A 24,916-nucleotide genomic window follows, 5' to 3' on the forward strand; every position below is an offset into this window, starting at 1 on the left:
TATATGTTGGTATTTTGACTTTAGGTTTAATTCAAATTATTTAAATAATTTTTTAAAATAATATGTAATTCAAATTTTAACATTTATAATCTCTAATTCTAATTTTGTAATTCGAATAGACGAATAAATAGTAAAATTTAAAAAGATTACATTAATTAATAAAATTTTGATGAAATACAAAACCAAAAATCGAATTACCTTAAAATCTTAGTATTCACCTTAAACTAAATTATCATCTAACAACATATTATTTTTCTTCTTTCTCACATTTCTCACTTTTTTTCTTGTGATAGTTCAACTATCTAAAAGACAAGATGCCCCTACATAAATTGGATGGTCACCTTTGAAGCTTCAATATATATGTGTTGACATTCCCAAGCTTTGAAAGCAACATACTTTCATTTTAAAAATAATTTAAGTATCATTAAGATAACATATAGTAATAATGGTGCCAATTCCTTGTCTAAATATTATATATGTTTTCTTTATTCAATTTCAATGGTGAATATTAGAGATCATCAATCTCTTAAAGTTAGTGCTAGGTCTAGCTAGTGCTGCCCTAGCCGTTTTGGCTTAGATCTTCTCTCCTTTGTTTTCATCTCCATGTCCAGAAAGTAAGTTTGAAGATGCATGAAAAGCTTCTGATGTAGGAAAATACTAATCAGTAAAAATAATATTAAATATAAAAAGAATAACACATGAAAATATTTAATGGAGAAATAAATTAATAATACAAATTTCATTTTAAAAATTTTCATAAAATAAGTTGTCCAAATAAAGATCTTCTACTTGCTTCTTTGAAGGTTCAAACTTGATTGAGTTTTTTTTTTTTGAATGTATTTACCGGAATGAGCTCAATAATTAATCATTTGCATTCTGTAGGTCCATTAAAGGAGGCCATGAGTTTTAAAACTACTCAATACCTAAAACAAAAATCAAATCCTCGACCACTAGTTAAATAAGAGAGACCATTATCATCTTACCTAACTATCATGATTTGTTCATAACTATCATTTGATTTTTTTTTAATTGTGTGCCAAATCTTATTTTATTACTTTGCATCATAACATGTACATTTTTTTTCCATTTGCATTTTCGTTCATAAAAAAAAACAAAAAACAAGGTTAAAAGCATATATTGAAGTCCCCTAAGAATTTGTATCCAATGATAAACTTTATTATATAATATCCTTTTTTCCTAACGCATTGAAATTAGCATATCACAAAAACAATATATCTAATATGAATAATTGAATTAATCTTAAAAGGAATCTTATGTGCAGATATTTTGGAAGAATGCATGTAGAAAACCCATAAACTTCATCATCATTTTTGGCCAATAAAAATGGGCTTTACAAAAGAAGGGTGGCAAGTGGCAAGAATTTCATTCCAAAATGAATAGTGAAAGCACAAAATAAATATTTGTATATTATGATTGCGATGAAAGAAAGAGAGAAGAAAAGCCAAATCAAATTCCAAATGGTTGGATGAATGAATAAATAAAGGCAGCTTTCGATTTTCGAACAATGTGATGATGATTGATTCTACTTTATTACCCCAATTTGGCCACTTTCTAAGTCGTTTAAACCACACCAATTTATAGGCCTGGCAAGCAGCCGCGACTACTCGACGTCGAATTTGCCCATGCTTTTTCATGGGGCCGCTCAGCTTTTTAAAGGCTGCTATAGCTAGGGTTTGGTTGACACACACTCCAACACTCGTCCACAAATTGCTTCAAATCTAATGGAACCCAAATTCAAGATCTGCCTTTTTTTTTTTTCCTTTTTCCTAAAGAAAATTCGTTAAGTACCGATAAATTAGTCAAAAGTAGATACAACTATTATAAATAGAATGTCAATGGAGTGGAAGGAATTCGTTTTTAAATTCATCACCACTTCATAGTTAATATAGTTTGTTGTACCATTTGATTAATTTTGTTATAGATATGTAACTTTATGGAGGTCAGATTTATCTATATTCTCCTTGCCTCGTCTCATCCGATCTTGTTTTGCTTTCATTTAATTTAAATTTTGATTTCTTATCTTTAATAGTTTCAATCTTTTTAAAGTTAAATAAATATTTAAATATAATTTTTTAAAAATATTTAAACATAAAATATATGAATTTTTATTTTATATTATTATATTTTTATCCTTTTAATAGTTATATATATAAAAGGATAAAATGATAATTTTATATAATGGAATAAGGTAGGACAAGGCAAGAAATTACTATATTTGTTCTATACCAATTCTCCAAAAAAAAAAATCTATCGCATCTCACTCTGCATCCAAAAAAAATCGCTCTATTTAGAGTAAATTAATTTAGAATCCATCAACGATTCAAGTTTGCCATCGCAAACAAAAAAAAAAAAACAAACAAAATAATAAGGCCAAACAGGAAAACCTTACAAACAAGCCCAAAAAATAAAACAAAATCCAACAAATGCCTGAAGCTCGACTACTATGCAAAACAATCCTTCATGCTTAACCATTATCATCTTGGCTTAAAATATTGTTTCATCTTGAGCCCATTCACCAAAAACCACATGGGGCATCGACAGTGCAAAAGCTTGAGGGTTGAGAAAATGATAAAGCTAATTGTGAAAATGAAGTGTGTTGATTCCTTCTAAAAGGACATAAAGATATATCATTTATCGCATCAGAAGTCAGTATAATCCCTTGCTTGAATGGATAGTACCAGGTCTCACCCTAGGAAATAGGTGAGGCCATACCTCATTCCAAGGACAAGAGAGCTTATTAACAAGCAAAATCAATAAGGAGGAGGAGATAAGTATAATGGTGGTGGTTCACCCTTAACTAAGGCAGAGAGCCACTAGTTCTAATGGATTGAGTGGTTGTTTAGTGGATTGGTTTGCTTGGAGTCTAGTGTTTTAGTTTCACTTTATCACTCCGCCCTCTCGAGTGTTGTGGTTGGGCTTATATATGGAGACATTGGGGTCTATGCATCCCAAGTTTACTAACAGTAGAGTAATGTCTTGTCTCCTTATAATGGCAGGATGTGATGTCTTAGGTTAAGGATATGACTTTTTAAAACAGTTGGGTAATCAATGAGTTTGGAATCCTATGTGTGCTCTGTTGAAAAAAACCGATTAAGAAAACAATTTTTAGTTATAGAAGAAGTTTAAAATTTTTGAAAACTGAGTCGATATATGATATTTATAACAATAACCTTATCTGTAAAAGTACTTGTTTTTGTGCAAGATGGATTTGAATCGTTCTTAGCTTTCAATTGAACGACCTTCACCAATGTTCTCATGCTTCGAATTGCGTCGAGTGTTGGCTCAAGTAGCACAAAACAAGCATAAAACTAGAAATGAATTCTATTACTTTCGATATGAAAGTAATTCTCTCGACCAAAACCAATAGGAATTGTAATTCCCCCCCCCCCCCAAAAAAAAAGAATTCATTCTAAGAAAATAAATTTTCACTACTTTCTAGTAGAATAACAATATATGAAACTTATGTGTAAATAGCTCTACTAATGTCATCTATTTATAAAGAGAGATAGAAGAATCACAGTTGAATAAGAATAACACAAATAATATTTATTTAATAGAACACACTCACTTAATTATACTAGGAGAGAGGGGCGCGGCACACCCTACATTTAGGTCTATCTTGTATTGGGTCAAATTATATATGCTTTATGGACTTTTAACTTAAAAATTTATAATTTAATCAAACCCAATATTGTTTTCTATTTCCCGAAGTAAATCTTATTTATATAATATGACTAATTAAATTAATTTCTCAATTAAATATTTTTTCAATCTAATTCTAATTTCGTTAAAATCATGATAATTTTACCATAAAGAATCTATGAGGAAATATATTTAATTTTCATATTTAACGGATTCTTAATGAATAATTAGTTTTGTAACACCCCTTAACCCCAACCCGTTACCGAAACAGGGTTACGAGACATTACTGGAATTAAACACTAATAACGAACAACACCGAGTCATAAATCTATATTTCAATTTAAAATTTCTTAAATTCCATTTTTAAGACCCTAATATGGACCTACGAGGCCCAAAATATACTTAGGAAGTGTCTTGGGATTAAACCGGGAACTTTGGAAACTTTTCCTTGAGAATAGGGGCACACGCCCGTGTGGCCTGAGACATGCCCGTGTGGCCTGGAACATGCCCGTGGGCAAATCTGACTTACTCACATGGCCGTGGGACTAACCTGTGGGCAAGTCTGACTTTGCCACACGGCCTAGGCACACACCCATGTGACTTGGCCGTGGGAAAACATGATATGTGACTTGGCCGTGTGAAAACAAGATTTTTCACCATTTTAAGCTATTTTTGTAATGGCCTAAATTCAAGGTTATCAGAATAGTGGTTTCGTAACCACAAATCTGATTTAAATAGAAATTTATTTCAATATTTTTGCATGAAAATTGATATGATAGGAAAATCGTATGAAAATATTGATAGAAAAATTTTACCGATTTAGTGGTTAGTTAGAAAAAGAAATTATTGAAGAAATTGGGTAAAATAAGGTATCGGGACCTCTATCTCGTAAAACAGAGTCGAAAATAACTTTATAAATATTTATGAAATGTTAGTAATGTGGTATTAAAATTTCGTTAGGAAATTTTAATGTTTGGGTAGTTAATTAAATAAAAAGGACTAAACTGTAATAGGTGTAAAAGTTGCTAGAATGATTAAATAGCTTAAGAGTCTAATGAGAAAGGATTTAAAAGGAAATTAGACCCAAAATTTATTTGGGCTGGACGGCAGGGCATGAAATCAGCAGGAAAATTGATAAATTAAGGGAAAAATTGGAATATTGCAAAATTAACTAAATAAAGCTAGGACTAAATAGGAAATATCTAGATTTCTCTTCATTTCTCTTCAATTCCAGCAGCTAAAAACGCCATAGGAGGGTTCTCTAAGCTGGTATTTCATAATTTTTGCACCAAGTGAGTTAATCCTTGCCTTTTTCTTGTAATTTTGTGTTTCTAAGACTTTTACAACTAGGTCCTACTATTAAATTCATTAGTTTTGATTTCATGGATGAAATTGAAAGTCACCATGGTTGAGTGCTGTAATTTTATGATGAAATAGAATGAAATTAAATCTTTAATTTGTTTATGAGATGATTTTATTAGGTAATTTCAATAGAAATTGATTTTTAGGACCTAATTGTGAAAATACTTGGAATTAAAGTCTACTGCTGAAATTCTGATTCCTAAAGGTTGTAAACTAGTTTAAGGTGATAGAATAAAATTTTAATTGAGAAAAATAAGCTCAATAGAGAGGCTAATTGAGTAGGGATGAAATTATCATTTATTAAAAGCTTAGGGGAAAAATGGTAATAAACAGCTTGCACAAAAACAGTTTGGACAGCAGCAGTAGACTAACTTTGAAAAATCACCATAAATTGTGGGAACCTAATTAGAAGATGAAAAAAATATGGAATTAAAGCTTATTGAGTCTATATTCTCATAGAGTAAATAGTGTAAGCAATGGATTTGTAAATTTTGAGATATAATGAATTTTGTGAGACAAGGTCAGAATGAATTCGAGTTCCCCTGTTCTGAATTTTAAAAATCATAAAAAATTGAATAAAAATGATTAGGGGCTTAAATTTATATGTATATAATCCTGAATAAGTCTATTTTTAAGAGAAATAAACGAGAACATCATTCGAATCCTGTATGAAGAGATAATTAATTTTTAGACAGCAGAACAAGGGTGAATTTAAAGAATAAACTGTACTTATTAGCTAAACCAAAAATTCTGAAAATTTTATGGTAAGAAGATATATGAGTCTAGTTTTAGGGAAAATTTACAAATCTTAATTTATAATTCTGTAGCTCGAGTTATAAATAATTTAGTGACTATGACTCAAATACACAACTTTGAATAATAAACTATAAATAATAATAATGAAATTATAGAAATTGTTGCATGTGAACATGAAATGTATTAAATTGATAATTAAATTTATTTATTTAGATCCAGAAGATTCAAATACGAAGCTAGATCGAGGAAAGGAAAAAGTTCAGGATTAGTAGATTTTTGTACACGAACAAGTATCAAGGTAAGTTCGTGTAACTTGAATCATATTCTTAAATGCTTGAAATGCATGTTTTTGATATGAATATGATTTGAATGTTCATTATATGAAATTTTATGAAACATTGACATATTTGATAAAAGAGAAAGAAATCCCGATTGAATGAAAGGAAATTCGATGGATCTCTGAAAAGGAATTGACGGTAAAAAGGATCTAGCCCGGACGGGTGATCCTATCCTGATATAGCCCTCTCGAAGAATATGTGGAAAATGGATTTAGTCCGGACAGGTAATCCGAATTAGGGTCTGAATTTAGCCTAGACTGGTAATTCAGATCCAAGCTCATTAGAGTAATTTTCGTTGTAGGGGATTTAGCCTGGACTGGTAATCCCGACAATACTCTATGAGTTTATATTGCAGGGGATTTAGCCTGGACTGGTAATCCCGCTGCAAGGTTGAGGTTCCCGGGAGTGTGCTCTCTGAAATGGAAATGTGCGCACATGAATATGATTTGACGGACCCGAAATTGTACACTAAAAGTGTACCTCTGAAAAATCCATCGAAATCCCGATAAATTCAACGGAATAAATATGGAAAAATAACAAGGAAATGGAAATCATGGTATTGATGAGCTCATCAATCATGGTACATATTATTGGTACATGGAAATTATTGTACTAACTTGAATGTTGAGTTTGTGCATGTTAGGGTAATAATGCATTGAATAGACATAAAAATGTTTATTGTATTATATTGAAAATATTATGTAAGTATAATTCTTATTACATGAGCTTACTAAGCACAAAGTGCTTACCCTGTTTCCTTTTCCCCTGTTTTGTAGTGGTAAGAGCTTGGAGGTCGGATTTAGTCGGAGACACATCACACTATCAACCTCAGGATTTTGGTATATAAAGAAACTTTATTTTGGAAATCAATGGCATGTATAAGCTAATAAAGTAAATGATTCTGTGAAATGAATGTAAGGTCAGCCAATGGTATGGCTAACAAATCTTGGTTTTGTTGTGTAATGAGGTTATCTTATTATGCATGAATTTATCTTGAAAATATGTTGAATTGGATTGGTTGATGTGGATTGTTTTTTGTTTAAAATTGCACGGAAGGTTAGATATTTATAAAGGGGTTATATTGAGTTAAAAAGAAAATTTAATTCGTAAACTCCGGTAATACTTCGTACCCTATTCCGGCAATGAATACGGGTAGGGGTATTACAATTTTCACATACTAAACACACCTAATTCATACCCAAAACATTTACTTATAAATCTTGATCAAATAACATTCATCAAACCTTTCAAACTTAGCAAATTTTCATTCATTCATCTCATTACCTCTTAAGGATTATGCACCACATTTACATTCAAAATATAAAACATTTACAAGTGACAAACACCAAACCTAGTACATGCCACATTTCTAAAAGATAGATGTGTAATAGCCCAAATTTGCCCGGGCCCGTGAAATAGAATAAAACAATAAAAAATAATAAAATAAATTTAATGTCTGTAATGTCCAGTTTACAATAAACGGGCCTAAAGACCTGATGACCCAAGACCGAATTAGCCTAAGAACCCAAGTGCCCATTAGACCCTCAACCCAAAAAAAAATACGAGGCCCAAGAGGCCCAAACCGTAAATTAAGGGCAGAAGACCTAAGGTTTCAGAAACCCTAGGTGCCGCAAGCACTCCAATCGTCACCCTCCATCGACACCTCTATCAGTGCCGTGATTCCAGGCTCCGTATCGCGCCGTGATCGGCGCAAGAATCAACGCCAGCGTGTCATCATCAATGCCCGATCATCGCTAGTCTCCTCGTCGTCACCTGCAAAAAAGAGAAAGAAGAACATAGCAAACATGGCAAGAAATCAAATAGGGAATACACCAAACTTGTAAATAGAGACTATAAAAGCCGAATGATTTCACTGTAATTTGGGACCCGTTTTTTGAAATATATACGAAAGCAGATACTACAAGAAAGAAGTACAAGCAGATTTTGTTTTTAAAGAAAGGCGATTTAATCATATATCTAGTTCATCGTAATTTATTTCCTTTTATTTAGCACATTCTTTACAAAAAAAAACTGTTAATATTTAAAAAGTAAAGGATTACCTGTGTTTCGCCCGAAAGAATGAAGGCTTTTGACCTTCTGACTGCCGTGTACGGCGGTACATGTAGCGCGTGGGCGTGTGCTGCACAATAACCGGAGACCGGAGCCCGGACGGCCTTCTCCTCTCCTCTTTCAGAGGATTTCAAAGTTTTTTTTTAAACAGTTTCTAAAAATGAATTTTGGGCCAAAAACTGACTTAAATAGTACAATAGAAACAGTGTCGTTTTTGCTTAGTCTAATAAGTACTAAAATGGTGCCGTTTTAGCTTAAGATCCGTGTGTTGACCCGTGACCCGAGGAGGATCCGCATGTTTTTGGTAAATAGGCAAATTGCCCAATTGGTCCTTCCGCATTTTCAATATTTATAATTTTATTTTATTTTATTATAATTTGGCCCTGTCTTTTTATTCTTATTTTAATTTAGTCCTAGCTGCTATAATAAAACCCATTTTGGAACGTCATCATTTTGGGACTAGGGATAAATTGCCCAGTGAGTCCCTTGGTTTTAGCGCGTGTTTTAATTGGGTCTAAAATTCTTTTAAAATTAACCCTAAAGTTTTATTCTTATTTCATTTTAACCCTTTTTAATTTTTTTATATATAATTTATCTATTTTAAATCTTTTTTATTTTCACTACAAACATTATTATATAAAAATTATTATATATATTTTTAATTAGAAATTTATTTATACGCTTTATCATATATATTATATTATTTTAATATATATTTTATTCATTATATCATTTTCATTATATATTATATTATATTTTTATTTATTTATTACTATGTACAATTTTTTCTAAAAACTTTTAACTAATATTAAATAATATATATATCATTATTAAATATTTAGTATTTAATATTCTAAAATTTATTATAAAATTTTGTTCCTATTCAACATATTATTATTTTTATAAATATATGTTAAGCCACTGCATTATATAGTATAATTTTTATATTGTTTTAAATTCTTATTTGTATTTAATCTTATCTTTTTCTTTTCTTCTGACTTTTGTTATATATTCCTAACTTATTTATTTTTATACTATTTTGTGTTTATTTAGTATTATTTAATATGTTAACTGTATCTTATGAATTACTTGTTATTCTTATTTCATTTATTATTTTATATATTTGCATGGAAATTTGTGTTGTTATTTAAGTTATATTCGCATGAAATATTGTTGTATATTATGTAATTTGTATTGTTCTATTCATTATTCTTTATGTTGTATTTTGCATGGAATGATAATGTATATTTGCGTTATTTACAATTATATATGCATGAAATGTTAATGTATGCTGTGTGATTTACGTCATTATTTATCATTTTCCATACTATATTTACATGAAATGTTAAATTATGAATCAGGTAACTTAGTTTACTTAATATTGATCCTTTGTAATACGTTAAATACATCATTACTTTTTAAAAAAATTATATCTCATTTAATCCAAAAGAATTTTAAAAAGAGAGGCAATGTTTTTGGTATTTAGGAATTCGGGAAGTAGTGCCCTAACATGCTGGGTTGCGATTTCTCGTCTGTCTAAATGTCTAAAGTATCCTTCTAAATAGATTTTGTAAATCACGAGATGATTTCAATTTCGAAAGATTAAGAATATCGTGGATGTGATGTTTGTACTTTTTTGGAGCGAAAAAACCTCGATTTTTAGCAAATTATTAAAGCATTAAAAAGGGATCTTATTTCTAAATTCTTTCAAACTTTTGACATCAAGACAGAAAATTAATTTGGTACCAATTTTGGGCATTGCAAGGGTGCTAATCCTTCATTGCACGTAATCGACTCCTGAACCCATCTTCTCATGTTTCTTTAGACCAAAATGTTTTATAAGGTGATCCAATTATACCTAAAAAGGTTGGTGGTGACTCCCGTTTTCAAAATACCTCCCTTTTTGAAAAAGAGGTTTCGACAGCTTGGCGACTCCGCTGGGGAATTTATAAGAGAGTCAAGCCAAGAAATTGATTTTTTGTGTCTTAATGTCAAAAGTTTGAAAAAAATTTAAAATATCAATCTTTTTACAGGTGTTTGCTGCACATGTTTGTTATTTTTAATTTCAGACACATTACATTTACATGACCGCTGTGGTCGCACCCTTAAGTGGGAGTGAGAAGCTACACTTTCATGAGGCTTTCACCTCCGTATGGGCTAGTGGATTGCTTCCGGGATACATTTGTACCTATGTCTTCGTGAGATTTTCATCTCTGTATGGCCATAGGGAAATGTGTTCCCCTAAACCGAACTTGGTCTATATGAGCCTATAATGGGTGAGGACCGAGGAATCTGCTGGTTTAGGTACCCTCGCTTTAGAACTGAAACACATATAGCGAACTTTAAGTGCTTACCGTAGGAAGTATAGTGATAGCCTTAGTAAGTTACCCTTATAAGTACCTGTTTATTATACTTTTATATGATACTGACTTATTTTATTTTGCTATCATTGCATGTTACTCAACATTTAAAGGTGTCGATTCACGGTTCGATTTCTAGATTAGAAAGTTTTATAATGAGGAACGAATATATTGATAAAGTGGAGGACAACGCTTCTGTCTGTGCATGGTCAGAGAAAACCCAGTTAGAAAAGGGAGATAGTGTTACTAAGGGGTATACGTCAGAGTTGTAGGACTTTACTCGTATCAGTTCAACATAGAATGAGTTTCAGGAGTTGAAGGACATTTGGGCCCAATAGGATGATGAGGCTAAGCAGTTGTTCTACCAGAATTATGGAGATCTTCCCTATTTGCTAGACATCAAGGTGGATAAGTATCTGTTTCGAGCTATGATACAGTTTTGGAACCCTGCTTATAGTTGTTTTACATATGGAGAGGTAGACTTAGTACCTACTTTGGAGGAGTATACGACCTTGCTCCGCTGTCCAAAAATCCAAGGTAACAAGGCGTATGTTAGGGCTGCTAATCCTTTCATGAAGAAATTAATGATGATCACATGGATGAGTGAACAGTGGGCCGCAGCTCGAGTCCAACAAAAGGGTGATGGTAAATGCATTCCGTGGGCAAGTTTGAGGGATTTGATATTGGCACACCCAGATGTGAAGAAGAGGGTTGATGTTTTGGCCTTAAGTATTTGTGGTTTGGTGATTTTCCCTAAAGTTATTGGGCACATAGACGAGGCAGTTGCCGATTTATTCGATCGTCTTGGTAAACAGAACACACCTGTGCCTGCAATCCTAGCCGAGACGTTTAGATCTTTGAGCGCATGTTCGAGAGGTGGTGAAAGTAGATTCATTGGATGTGCACAGTCGTTGTTAGTATGGTTCCACAGTCACTTTTGGAAAGTTGATAAGGTTCTCTGCCGAGTGTTCTTTGAGGATTATTCTCCCTTAAGGGAAGCAGCAGTTACACCGAGGAGAGATGACATTACAGAAGAAAGGTGGATGGAAATACTTCAGAATCTCCGAGAGGAAGATGTAATGTAGAAAGCCCTCTGGATGGCTCCTAATGAAATCCTTTATCGTTGCGGAAGTTTTGATTAGGTACCTCTTCCTGAAATTTGGGGAGTTGTTGGTTATGCACCATTACTCGTCCTAAGGCAATACAAAGCGGGGCAGTTTATACCGGCAACACAAGGTTTAGCTCAGAGTGATTTCTCATATAAGGGGGATTATTATTAGAAGAAGATGCGAGAGATTTTCGAGGCTTGGAAGAAAATTTGCTGTGTGAAGATTCTGACGAAAAGACCGACGACGACCCTTGGATACAAAGAGTGGTTTAGTAAGAGGATTAATGATAATATCCCTAGCCCAAGTTTGGGGGCTGCTCGATCGATGGAGGAGAGTTTACAAGTGATTCCATCAGAGTTGGAAGTTATAAAGTAAGAGTTTGAAAGGAAGAATTTGGAGCTCGGGAGAAAGATAGAGAAGCTTGAGGAGGAGAAGATGTACCTGAGTTTAGACGTCGACGTTCATAGAATTGAGGTCGAAAAGAGAGGAAAGAAAAGAGGAAGATTGAGGAAGACCGAGATGACTTGAAGACGCAATATAAGAGGATACAATTATCAATGAAAAGAGCTGGATTAGGGAGGTCTTCAGAGCAGTGGCAACAAGAGGTTCAAGAAGAAAGAGCCAAAGCAGAGTATTGGGAGAAGAAGTTCCAAGAGATGCAGTTGCGTAATCAATCCCTGGAGAAGGAGAATCAAGGATTAAAAACTAAGGTGACTGAGCTTGGACGATCTCATCATCATCACTGAAGTCGTAACTCTGCAGTCGAGTTAAAGGCAAGCCTGGATAAGATCGAGGAAATGAAGCACAATATTGGAGGGTTGGAAGCAGCATTGCAGAACTGCGAGCTACGAATTGAGCAGCTCAAGGCAAGAGAAGAACATTAGAAGGGAGAGCTTCACCATTTTCTGGAACAAGTCAGAGATAGGGACTACCTCATGAGAGAAGCTATAGTACAGATTCGAGAGGTTACTGATCATTTGTAAGACTTGGCAGCGCAAGCTAATGTATTGAGTACAAAGTATGAGTCAGTGTCAGATAGAGGTCTAGAGTTAGCTTTGTTATTGGATAGGGTTAAAACTTTGGGCCTAAAGGCGAAGGCGTACTTGTAATCCGTTTTGTGTAAAGATTTTTGTTTCTTAAATAACGTTTTCTAAAAGAAACTGAATCAGAATTGATATCTTTTTTGCATTCATGCATTTGCATCTTATTGCATCATATGCTTTCAAATTTATAGAAAGATCCTAATTAGTTTAAATTATTAAGGGAGAAAGAGAGAGTGAGAGAAAGAGGAGATCTGGAAGCAACACATCCTTACGGTACACGCACCAAGACAAAGAATATGGATCAAAGACTTGAGCAGATCCAGAAAGAAATGCAAGAGCAATTACAGGAACAATTGGAAAAAATCCAATAGGAGATGAAAGATCAAATGTTGGAGGCCCAAAGGAATATGATGGCTGAAATGGCTCAGCTACTAAAAGGGGCAACAGATAAAGAAAAGGCCCCTATGACTATCACTGAAAAGGATAATGAGGACCATTCTCCGGGTTTTACTCCACCCCATGTACAAACTCAACCTGAGGCGTATCCCCAAAGGCCGTCCATCACAATAAGATCTCAACATGGGTAAGTTGATGCTGGAATACCCATGAATTTTCAAACATGTAATACCCTGAAAATTTTTTTACAGTAATATATTATCTTTGATATAGTAAAATAAGGAAATAAAGTGACAAAAAGGGAAATTTTGAGTTATGTCAATATTGAGAAGTATATTATGATATATTACTTCAAGAAAGGACTAAATGGTAAAAGTGAGAAAAGTTTTGTTGCACAAGAGTAAATATTCTTAATTTGAGGGGTTAAAGTGTAAATTTGAAAAAGTTGAAGGACCAATAGTGTAAATAATTTAAGAGTGGAATGATCTAGAAACTAAGGAAAATGGATGAATTAGGACCAAATTGAATAGATGAAGAACTATGAGGGATTAAATTGCAATTTTACCAAATTAAATGATGACTCAAGGATGGAATTTTAAAAGATAATGAAGGGCAAAATGGTCAATTGGAAGAGAGAGAAATCTAGAAAGTAATAATGATGCTAGAGATATTTTGATATTTTATAATTATTTAATTCGATAAATATTATTTATTAATACTTTAATAAGATATTTATTATTATTTTATTAGTATATAAAGAAAGAAAGATGAGAAATTCTCATCCATATTTTCCCATGCACTAACGTGAGAGAAAGAGAGGAAGAAAGAAAGTTTTGCTTTCTTTACAATTTGGTCCTTTTACCAAATATTCACAAATTTCACCCAAAAATCAAATGAATTTCCATAGCTACCAAGAGACAAAAATATTAAGGAGAGTATGGGGAGTTAGAATATCAAGTTGGATTCAAGAAATAGAAGCTGGATGAGAGAGAAAATCAAGTTAAAGATTAGTATCAATAGAACAAGGTAAGTATATCAAGATTTCAATATGTTTTTAAGTTTGCTATTATTGACAAAGCATGGAAATAATGTTATAGTAGAGTTTTCTTACATAATGTCCTATGTTTTTGATATGTTAGTGAAGAGAAAATAAGAGAAAGTGATGAGAAATGGTGTAGAAAAAGAAAATAAGGGTGTTATAACATGGTAATTAATAGCTTGCACAAAAACAGTTTGGACAGCAGCAGTAGACTAACTTTGAAAAATCACCATAAATTGTAGAAATCGAATTAGAAGATGAAAAAATATGGAATTAAATCTTATTTAGTATAGTTTCTCATAGAAGAAATAGTGTAAACAATGGATTTGTAAATTTTGAGATATAATGAATTTTGTGAGACAAGGTCAGAATGAATTCGGGTTCCCTTATTCTGAATTTGAAAAATCATAAAAAATTGAATAAAAATAATTAGGAGCTTAAATTTATATTTCTAAAATCCTGAATGAGTCTATTTTTAAGATAAACAAACAAGAACATCATTTGAATCTTGTATGACGAGATAATTATTTTTTGGGGAAGAGGGGTCAGAACTGTCAGACAGCAGAACAGGGGTAACTTTAAAGAATAAACTGTACTTATTGGCTAAACCAAAAATTTTGAAATTTTTATGGTAAAAATATATATGAGTCTAGATTCAGGGAAAATTATAGTATATTAATTTGGAGTTCTATAAATCTAGATATAAATAATTTAGTGACTATGATGCAGATAGACAGCTTGAATATTTATAAAAGTAAATAATAAAAATTATGGATAATGTTACTTACAAGTGTGTTATCTACATTAAGGATGTGGAATGGAGAGGAGGAGGAGGAGAAAAAATATGTATGAATATTCATCTAGCATGGCTAATTTGCATATTTTAGGCTCAGGGACTAAATTGAATAAAAGTAAAACTTTATGGGCAATTTTGTAAACATGTCAGAAATGACCAAATTGCATGAAATGGATTATTTTATTATTTAAATTACAAAATTGAATGAAATTATTAATTTAGTTCAAGATCAGGGGAAAACATGTTTTAGGGATTAAATTGAAAAGTGTTAAAATTATGAAAAATTCTAATATTTTATAGAATTCATGGATTTTTATCAATATATATGAGAATAATAGCTGGAAATAAGGATTAAATTGCAAGAATTTTATTTTCCTGACCCTAAGGATGAAATCGTCATTAATTAAAAGTTTAGGGGCAAAATGGTAATTTTGCCTAGAGCATTAATTAAATGCATTATAATATGAAATGAATGAAAATGATGATCAAATTTATTTATAAAGATCCGGAAGACTCAAATATGAGACTTGATCGTGGAAAAGAAAAGATATCAGATTAATGAAATTATAAACACAAACAAGCAATGAAGTAAGTTCGTGTAACTTGAATTATATTCTTAAATGCTTGAGATTGTATGTTATTTATGTGAATATGATTTGAATGTTCATTGTATGAAAATTTATGAAACATTGATAAATTTGATAAAAGGAGAAGAAATCCCGGTTGAATGAAAGGAAAATTTGATGGATCTCTGAAAAAGAATTGACGGTAAAAAGGATCTAGCCCGGACGGGTGATCCTATCCTGATATAGCCCTCCCGAAGAATATGTGTAAAACGTATTTAGCCCAGACGGGTAATCCGAATTAAGGTCTGAATTTAGCCTGGACTGGTAATCCCGACAGTACTCTATGAGTTTATATTACAGGGGATTTAGCCTGGACTGGTAATCCCACTGTAAGGATGAGGTTCGCAGGAGTGTGCTCTCTGATATGAAATGTGTAAGACCATGGTTGAAAGATACCATGGCAACCTGTGTGTAAGACCATGGTTGAAAGATACCATGGCAACCTGATATGAAATGTGTAAGACCATGGTTGAAAGATACCATGGCAACCTGATATGAGATGTGTAAGACCATAGTTGAAAGATACCATGGCAACGTGACATGAAAAGAATAAGACCATAGTTGAAAGATATCATGGCAACATGACGGGAAAACGAATAAGACCATGGTTGAAAGATACCATGGCAACATGACAGAAAACTAGTAAAACCATAGTTGAAAGACACTATGGCATCACGTCAAAGATAAATAAGACCGTGGATGGGAGACGCTATAACATCTGTTGAACAATTGATATGCAGGTAAAATGTATCAGATGACGAATGGTTATATGAAATGGTTGTGTGAAATGTTTACAAGAACTGGTCATATGGAAATATATGTACAAAAGCGTTGTATGAAATAATTATGAAAATGGATAAACGAAATAAGTATAAGTACATGGAATATAATTTATGTTTAGTTTGATATAAGCTATTACCAAAATAAATATACATAAAATATATGGAAATGATGAAGCATAAAATATTGATATAATGAAATGAATGATATATGCTTGTGAAGAAACGGTAAGAGCATGATATGTTTCATGACATGTACATATATGATTATCTTTGATATGTTGATACAAGGAAATTATGTAATTGAGACTATTATTAAACTCAAGTGCGACATGTCGAGAAAATAGATATATCAATGTTGAATTTATATGAGGTATGTGCAAGTATACTAACAATGTTGCTGTTTGACGCTTATACAAGTGCCAAACTGTTGATTGAATGGTAATATATTTATTTTATATGATGCATTGAATCGGTAAGTATTTTAATTTTTTTAAGTGATCTGCAAATGGTAGTAATGCTCTGAAACCCTGTTCTGGCAGCGGATACGGGTTAGGGGTGTTACACAAACTGGCTCGGGATTTAACCCAGGAGATAATCCTACCAATCCAGTCATCCCTGATTTAGATGTAGCGGAGAAGGAAGAGATGAGACTCGAATCATCAAGGCAATTAAATGAACGTTGCAGATGATTAGAGGAGAAATTTAAGGCATTAGAAAACGCTGATAATCGTCAGGGAATTGATGCTAAGGACTTAAGTTTGATCCCAGATTTGGTGCTTCCTCATAAGTTCAAGATGCCGAAATTTGAGAAGTACAATGGGACTACTTGCCCTGAGGCTCATATCACAATGTTTTGTAGGCGAATGACTGGCTATGTAAACAATGATCAATTATTGATCCATTGAGCAGCGGCTAGGTGGTACAATCAATTGAGTCTCGCAAGGATTGGTTCCTGGAGAGACTTAGCACAAGCCTTTATGCAGCAGTATAATCATGTGACTGATATGACTCCTGATAGAATCACTTTGCAGAACATGGAAAAGAAGCCTAATGAGAGCTTTAAGCAATATGCGCAGAAATGAAGGGAGGTTGCCATGCAAGTTCAACCACCGTTTTTGGAGAAAGAGACTACCATGCTGTTCATTAACACCTTGAAGGCCCCATTCATTACTAATATGATTGGAAGTACCACAAAAAGCTTCGCTGATATAGTTATGGCAGGAGAAATGATTGAAAATGCTATAAGGGGTGGCAAGATAGAGGGGGAAGCTGTTAAAAGATCGGCCCCAAGAAGGAAAGATAATGAGGTGAACAATATGAATAGTTATAATTCAAAGGCAATTACAGTTAGTCAGCCCAGAGCAAGTACAGTTGGGCAACAGGATTCCCAAAAGCAATGATCTGGTTTGAGAAAAAATTCTGAAAAAGGTCTCATTTATGCCTATCCCAGTGACATATAGAGAGCTTTATCAAAGTTTATTCAATGCACATGTAGTAGCTCCTTTTCATTTGAAACCGTTACAACCCCCATATCCCAAATGGTATAATGCAAACGCCAAATGTGAATACCATGCGGGGATATCGGGGCATTCAATCAAAAATTGCACTAGTTTTAAAAAGGCAGTGGAAAGACTAATCAAGTGGGGTCGTAAAATTTGACGACACCCCTAGTACAGAGAACCCGTTGCCAAACCATGGTGATCAAGGGGTAAACGCAATTGGAGACACTGGTATTAGAAGGATCAAAGAAGACGTGGCTGAGGTAAGAATGCCGATGAAAGTAATCTGGGAAGAAATGGTGAAAAGAGAAATGATAATCTCTGAAGAAGCAAGTAGAGGAGTGAGGGACTACTGCGAGTTTCATGCAGAAGAGGGACATGAAATCCAGGAATGTGACAAGTTTAAGGCTTTGGTACAAAGCTTTATGGATAATAAAGAGCTGGAATTTTATGAAGCTGGTTCAGGTAAAGGTCCTGTATGCGCATTGGAAGGGGAACCCAAGAATCAAAGAATCAACCGACCAAGGATCATTATTTCTCTACTAAGGAATAATGAAGTTGAAACACAAACAGCACCGAAAGTCATTATTCACAAACTTGTTTCCTTTCCTTATAAGGATAACAAGAGGGTACCCTAGAATTATGAGGGTATCCTTATAAGGATATAGCTAATGCTTCTAAGGAGGCTCAAGATGAGGGTTCTTATACACGTAGTGGGAAGCATTATGATGTAGAAGGCGTCAGACTTGAACCTGTGAAAGCAAAAGCCTTTGACAAAGGAAAGGGGGTTGAAGTACTTGTTAATGAGCCAGTGAAAGAAGAAGAAGCCAGAGAGTTTCTAAAATTCCTAAAACATAGTGAGTACAGCGTGGTTGAACAATTGCGTAAACAACTGGCCAGCATATCAGTATTGGCTTTACTTCTGAGTTACGAGGTACATCGGGAAGCATTAATGAAGGTGCTCAACGAGACTTACGTTACTAATGATATATCCGTCAATAAGTTGGATCGACTGGTTAGTAACATAAGTGCTGATAATTTCATTTACTTCAATAATGATGAAATCCCACCTAGTGGCATGGGATCAGCTAAAGCTTTGCACATCACCACTCGCTGCAAGAGATATATATTGCCAACTGTGCTTATTGATAATGGATCAGCCTTAAATATCTTACCATTATCTACATTGAACAGATTACCCATAGATAGTTCTCACATGAAAACATGTCATAATGTAGTGAGAGCATTCGATGGTACGGAGAGAAAGGTCATGGGAAGAATTGATATTCCTTTGATGATTAGGCCAAACGCTTATGAGGTAGACTTTTTAGTGATGGACATCAAGCCCTCTTACAATTGCTTGTTAGGGATGCCTTGGATACACTCGGCAAGAGCGGTGCCCTCGTCTTTGCACCAGAAATTGAAGTTAGTAGCTGATAGACGGTTGGTCACCATAAATACGGAGGAGGACATTATAGCGACAGCTACCAGTGACGCACCCTATGTAGAAGCAAATGAGGAGGCCATTGAATGCTCTTTTCGTTCATTAAAATTCGTTAATGCAACATTCATTTCAGAGGGGAATGAGGTGCCGGTGCCCAGGATATCCAGAACTACAAGAATGAGTTTGCAGCTAACAATGGGGAGAGGAGCCTTGCCAGGAAAAGGATTAGGAAGATATCCTCAAGGAGGGATTCAAATTCCAGAACTATAGGAGAAGAGAGACCGTTTTGGCTTGGGTTTTAGGCCAAACCACAAGCAGAGGAGGAAGGAAACAGAGAAGCGTTAAGAAAGAAGAAAGGCGCGTTTAAGTGGAAGAGAAGTAAAGTGGGAATTGATGACGTTCCCTCATATATCCCAAACCTTTATATCAGGAGGGATAATTCACCCTGAGAGAGGGTTGCTTGAAAAAGGAAGTTATCACATCAATACTGTACATAGTGAATAGTCTGAACGAAGAAACCTTGAGGGCATTTGCCCTTACGAACCGGGAAGCTCTTTAAACAATTGGATTGTAGAAGAACTTCCTGTAGTTTTTAAAGACTTTTCAGAGTAATTTTCAGAACACTCTTGTTGCTCTAGAGCCTAAGAGTAATAAGGTTTCGTTCGTAAAATAGGCTCATGTTCGGATATTTTCATTTCAATAAAACATGAATTTTGTTATCAATCCAAGTGAATATTCTTTTATACCGATCAATATTCATTTGACCTTTTTAAATTTTTTTAAATTTTTCATTTCATACATAACACATAAATAAACATTCTTAAAATTCATTCATTCTTTGTACATTTCATACTTCGCAAGTCCCTAGATATCAATAACATGAGTACTGATACTACAAATCATGAATTCTCTTTTGAGCAAGACATGTGTGTAGAAGAATCTCAGGATTTTGAAGATGACGGGAATTGTGATGTGTCTCCAGATCTGTTGAGAATGATGAAACAAGAGGAGAAACAAATCCTATGCCGTGAGAAAGAGGCAATAGAGAATGTAGTCTTGGAGGAAGAAAAGAGGTAAAAATAGGGACACATATTACAAAGGAAATGAGACAAGGTCTTGTTGAGCTACTGCGTGAATTCAAAGATATCTTTGTATGGTCATATGATGATATGCCGGGTTTGAATACTGATATCGTGGTACATCGTCTCCCCATAAGACAATATTGTAAGCCAGTCCAACAAAAATTGTGAAGGATGAGGCCTGATATTGTGATGAAAATAAAAGATGAAGTCAAGAAGCAGTTTGATGCTGGATTCCTACAAGAGATTAAGTATTCAGAATGGGTGGCTAACATTGTACCTATCCCTAAGAAGGATGGGAAGGTATGAATGTGTGTTGATTATAGAGATCTGAACAAAGCTAGCCCGAAGGACAACTTTTCTTTACCGGACATCGACACTTTGATGGATAATACAGCGGGATATTCGTTGTTTTCTTTTATGGATGGCTTCTCAGGGTACAATCAGATAAAGATGCATCCTGAAGACATGGATAAAACTACCTTTTTAAAATTATGGGGCACCTTTTGTTACAAGGTAATGCCTTTCGGGTTAAAGAATGCAAGGGCAACATACCAAAGGGCTATGGTGACCTTATTTCACGATAGATGCACAAGAAGATTGAAGTGTATGTTGATAACATGATTGCTAAATCTCGAACAGAGACGGAGTATATTGAAGTCTTGAGAAAGTTGTTCCTGAGATTAAGGAAGTTTCAGTTGAAGTTTAATACAGCAAAGTGCATTTTCGGAGCTAGGTCAGGGAAATTATTGGGCTTTGTGGTCAACGAAAAGGGAATAGAAGTTGACTCAGACAAGGTTAGAGCCATACAAGAATTGCCTCTACCACGTACTTAAAAGGAAGTTCGGGGTTTTCTTGGAAGATTGAATTATATTGCTCGGTTTATTTCACAATTAACCGAGAAATGTGATCCTATATTTCGCCTCCTTAGAAAACACAACCAAGGTACATGGGATGAGGAATGCCAGAATGTTTTTGATAAGGTTAAGTAATACTTGTTAAACGCTCCAGTATTATCTCCGCCCAGTCTAAATAGACCATTAATTCTGTACTTATCAGTGTTTAGTAATTCTATGGGGTGTGTGCTTGGTCAACGTGACGAGTCAGGAAGAAAATAGAAGGCGATATATTACCTCAGCAAGAAATTCACAGAGTGTGAGATGAGATATTCGCCAATTGAGAAGTTGTGTTGTGCTTTGATCTGGACGACTCGATGGCTGAGGCAATATATGCTATATCATACGACTTGGCTAATTTCGAAACTTGATCCATTAAAGTACATGATGGAGTCAATAGCCCTAAATGGAAGAATGGCAAGGTGGCAAGTACTGCTTTCAGAATTTGATATAGTCTATGTGAGTCAAAAGGCTATAAAAGGGAGCGTGATAGTAGAATTTCTGGCTAGCAGAGCTCTAGAAGATTACGAGCCATTAAGCTTTGATTTCCCTAATGAGGAGTTGATGTACGTGGCAACTATTGAAGAACGTCCATGGAAGTTAAACTTTGACGGTGCATCCAACGCGGTAGGAAATAGAATTGGGGCAGTCTTGGTATCCCCAAATGGTGATCATTATCCATTTATATGTAAATTAGATTTTGACTGTACCAACAATATGGCCGAGTATGAAGCATGAATCATAGGAATTCGAGCGGCCAAAGAGCGAAAAATTAGAACCCTGGAAGTATATGGAGACTCTGCGTTGGTAATATGCCAACTTAGGGGTGAATAGGAGACAAGGGACCCCAAATAGATTCATTATCGAAAGGTAGTTTTGGAGTTACTTGAGGGGTTTGATTATATCACCTTCAATTATCTCCTACGAGATGAAAATCAGATGGCAGATGTTTTAGCAACATTGGCTTCCATGATTAAAGTAAATAAACAATAGGATGTTAGACCAATTCAGATGAATATTTCTGAGGTTCCAGCTCATTGCTATAACATCGAATAAGAGGAAAAGGATGACAATCCTTGGTATCAAGATATATTACGATATGTGAGAAATCGTGAATATCCTGAACATGCAACTGAAAATGATAAAATAACTTTGAGAAGGTTAGCCTGTGAATATGTACTAGATGGGGATATCCTTTATAAAAGAAGGAAAGATCAGGTACTTTTGAGATGCATCGATGCTATAGAAGCTAGAAAAATCCTAGAAGAAGTACATGAAGGTGTTTGTGGGACACATGCTAATGGCTTTACGATGGCAAGGTAAATCATGAGGTTTGGATACTATTGGTCTACTATGGAAGGGGATTTTATAAGCTATTCTAAGAAATGTCATAAATGCCAGATATATGGGGATAAGATTCATGTACCCCCTTTACCCTTATATGTAATAACTTCTCCATGGCCCTTTTCCATGTGGGGCATGGATATCATTGGGCCAATATCACCAAAAGCTTCAAATGGGCATCGTTTCATTTTCGTGGTCATCGACTACTTCACAAAATGGGTAGAGGCAGCTTCATATGCTAATGTTACCAAGTCGGCAGTAAGTCGATTCTTGAAAAAGGAAATTATTTGTCTGTATGGAATGCCTGAGAAGATCATATCGGACAATGCGTTGAATTTGAATAACAACACGATAGCGGAAGCTTGCAACCAAATCAAGATTAAACATCATAATTCATCTCTATATCGCCCAAAAATGAATGGGGCAGTGGAAGCTGCCAACAAAAACATCAAGAAGATAGTGGGGAAAATGACTGAAACCTACAAAGATTGGCATGAGAAATTACCATTTGCACTCTTAGCCTATCGAACATCCGTCAGAACCTATATTGGGGCAACTCCTTTCTCGTTGGTTTATGGGATGGAGGTAGTGTTACCCATTGAAGTAGAAATAACTTCTCTTCGAATTTTGTCAGAGATAAAGCTGGATGAAGCAGAATGGATTCAAGCGCGGTATGACCAATTGAAATTGATTGAAGAAAAGAAGCTCAGGGCTATTTGTCATAGTCAGATGTATCAGAAGCGAATGATGCGAGCCTACGACAAGAAAGTTTGTCCAAGAAATTCCACAAAGGGAATCTTGTATTGAAAAAGATTCTTCCCATACAGAGGGACTTTAGAGGTAAATAGATGCCGCATTGGGAAGGACCGTATGTTGTGAAGAAGGCTTTCTCTGGTAGTGTACTGATTTTGACAAAAATGGGTGGGAAGAGTTTACCCAATCCAGTGAATTCAGACTCAGTCAAGAAGTACTTTGTCTAAAAGAGAAGGGAATCCAAGGTAAAAACCCGCAAATGGCGCTTTGAGATTTCTAAAAAAAAAAATAGAGAGGCCAAGGTGAAAACCCGCAAAGGGCACCTTGAGACCAAAGGGGTTTTGAGTTGAAAACCCGAAAGGGCTGCTCAAATTTTGAAAAGCATGCAGAGACCTTGCTATACCGGATTTGACAAGAAGTGGAGTGTGCTACATACCGGGGCATCAACAAAGTACTTTGGATATTCTAAACACATGTTAAACTCAAAATAGTCTTCATGGAATTTGTATACAGAAGCTCAAGTCGTGATATGTTGGATATTTGATTTTTGTTCCGTTTTTTATCTTTGGATTCTTTTTCTTCTCAAAGATATGTTTTCAGATTAATTTCCTGTTGTATTCTGATGATTTATCTAACTATTCTTAAGATCAAATTATTTGTCTTCCATTATTCATAAAGTGTGTTGCATTGAAATAATGATTGATGAACTAAATATTTTTACAAACGAAGTTTTGCATATTACTCTGGAAATCTCTAGAGAATACAAGAAACTAAAACAGATCAATTGTTTGAAGAATTCCTAAGAGTGAGGGGCGGAGGTACTCGAGGAAATTTCTCCTTCAATCCAAAGGATAATTGGACAATTCAAATGATTCAATCTTAGGAGTCGTCTCTACCAAGTTGTAACGTTCAGAGAATGGTACAATAGGACCAATTTGATTCAAAGCATACAAGCAGAGTATGATTGATATTTCGAAAAAGAGGAAACTCGGAGGGAGGTATGAATAAAGACGTCTGAAATAGGAATCATTTTCATAACATTTTGCATCATAATTAGGAGCATTTGATTCATTGTGAGCATGGCATCTTAATTATCGGGCATGAGTACATATGCATTTTACAGGTTACGCCCTTTAAAGGACAATATAGATCACTAATAGCATATTTGGCGTCTCTGTATTGTCAGAGAGCAAATCGAAGATAACAGGTTTGGCGTCTCTATATTGACAGAGAGCTCTATATTGACAGAGAACAGATCGAAGATAACAGGTTTGGTGTCTCTGTATTGGCAGAAAATAGATCGAAGATGACAGATTTGGCGTATCTGTATTGACAGAGAGCAGATCGAAGATGACAGATTTGGCGTCTCTGTATTGTCGGAGAGCAGATAGAAGATAGTAGATTTGGCGTCTCTGTACTGACAGAGAGTAGATTGAAGATAGCAGATCTGATATTTGTATGCTTACATCGAAGCAGATTGAAGATGACAAATTTGGCCTCTCCGTATTAGGCAAAGAGTAGATCAAAGATTTCAGCTTGGCGTTTCTGAGTTCGTAGGAAG

The sequence above is a fragment of the Gossypium hirsutum genome, chromosome A08, assembly GCF_007990345.1.
Source record: "Gossypium hirsutum isolate 1008001.06 chromosome A08, Gossypium_hirsutum_v2.1, whole genome shotgun sequence".
Classification (NCBI taxonomy): domain Eukaryota; kingdom Viridiplantae; phylum Streptophyta; class Magnoliopsida; order Malvales; family Malvaceae; genus Gossypium; species Gossypium hirsutum.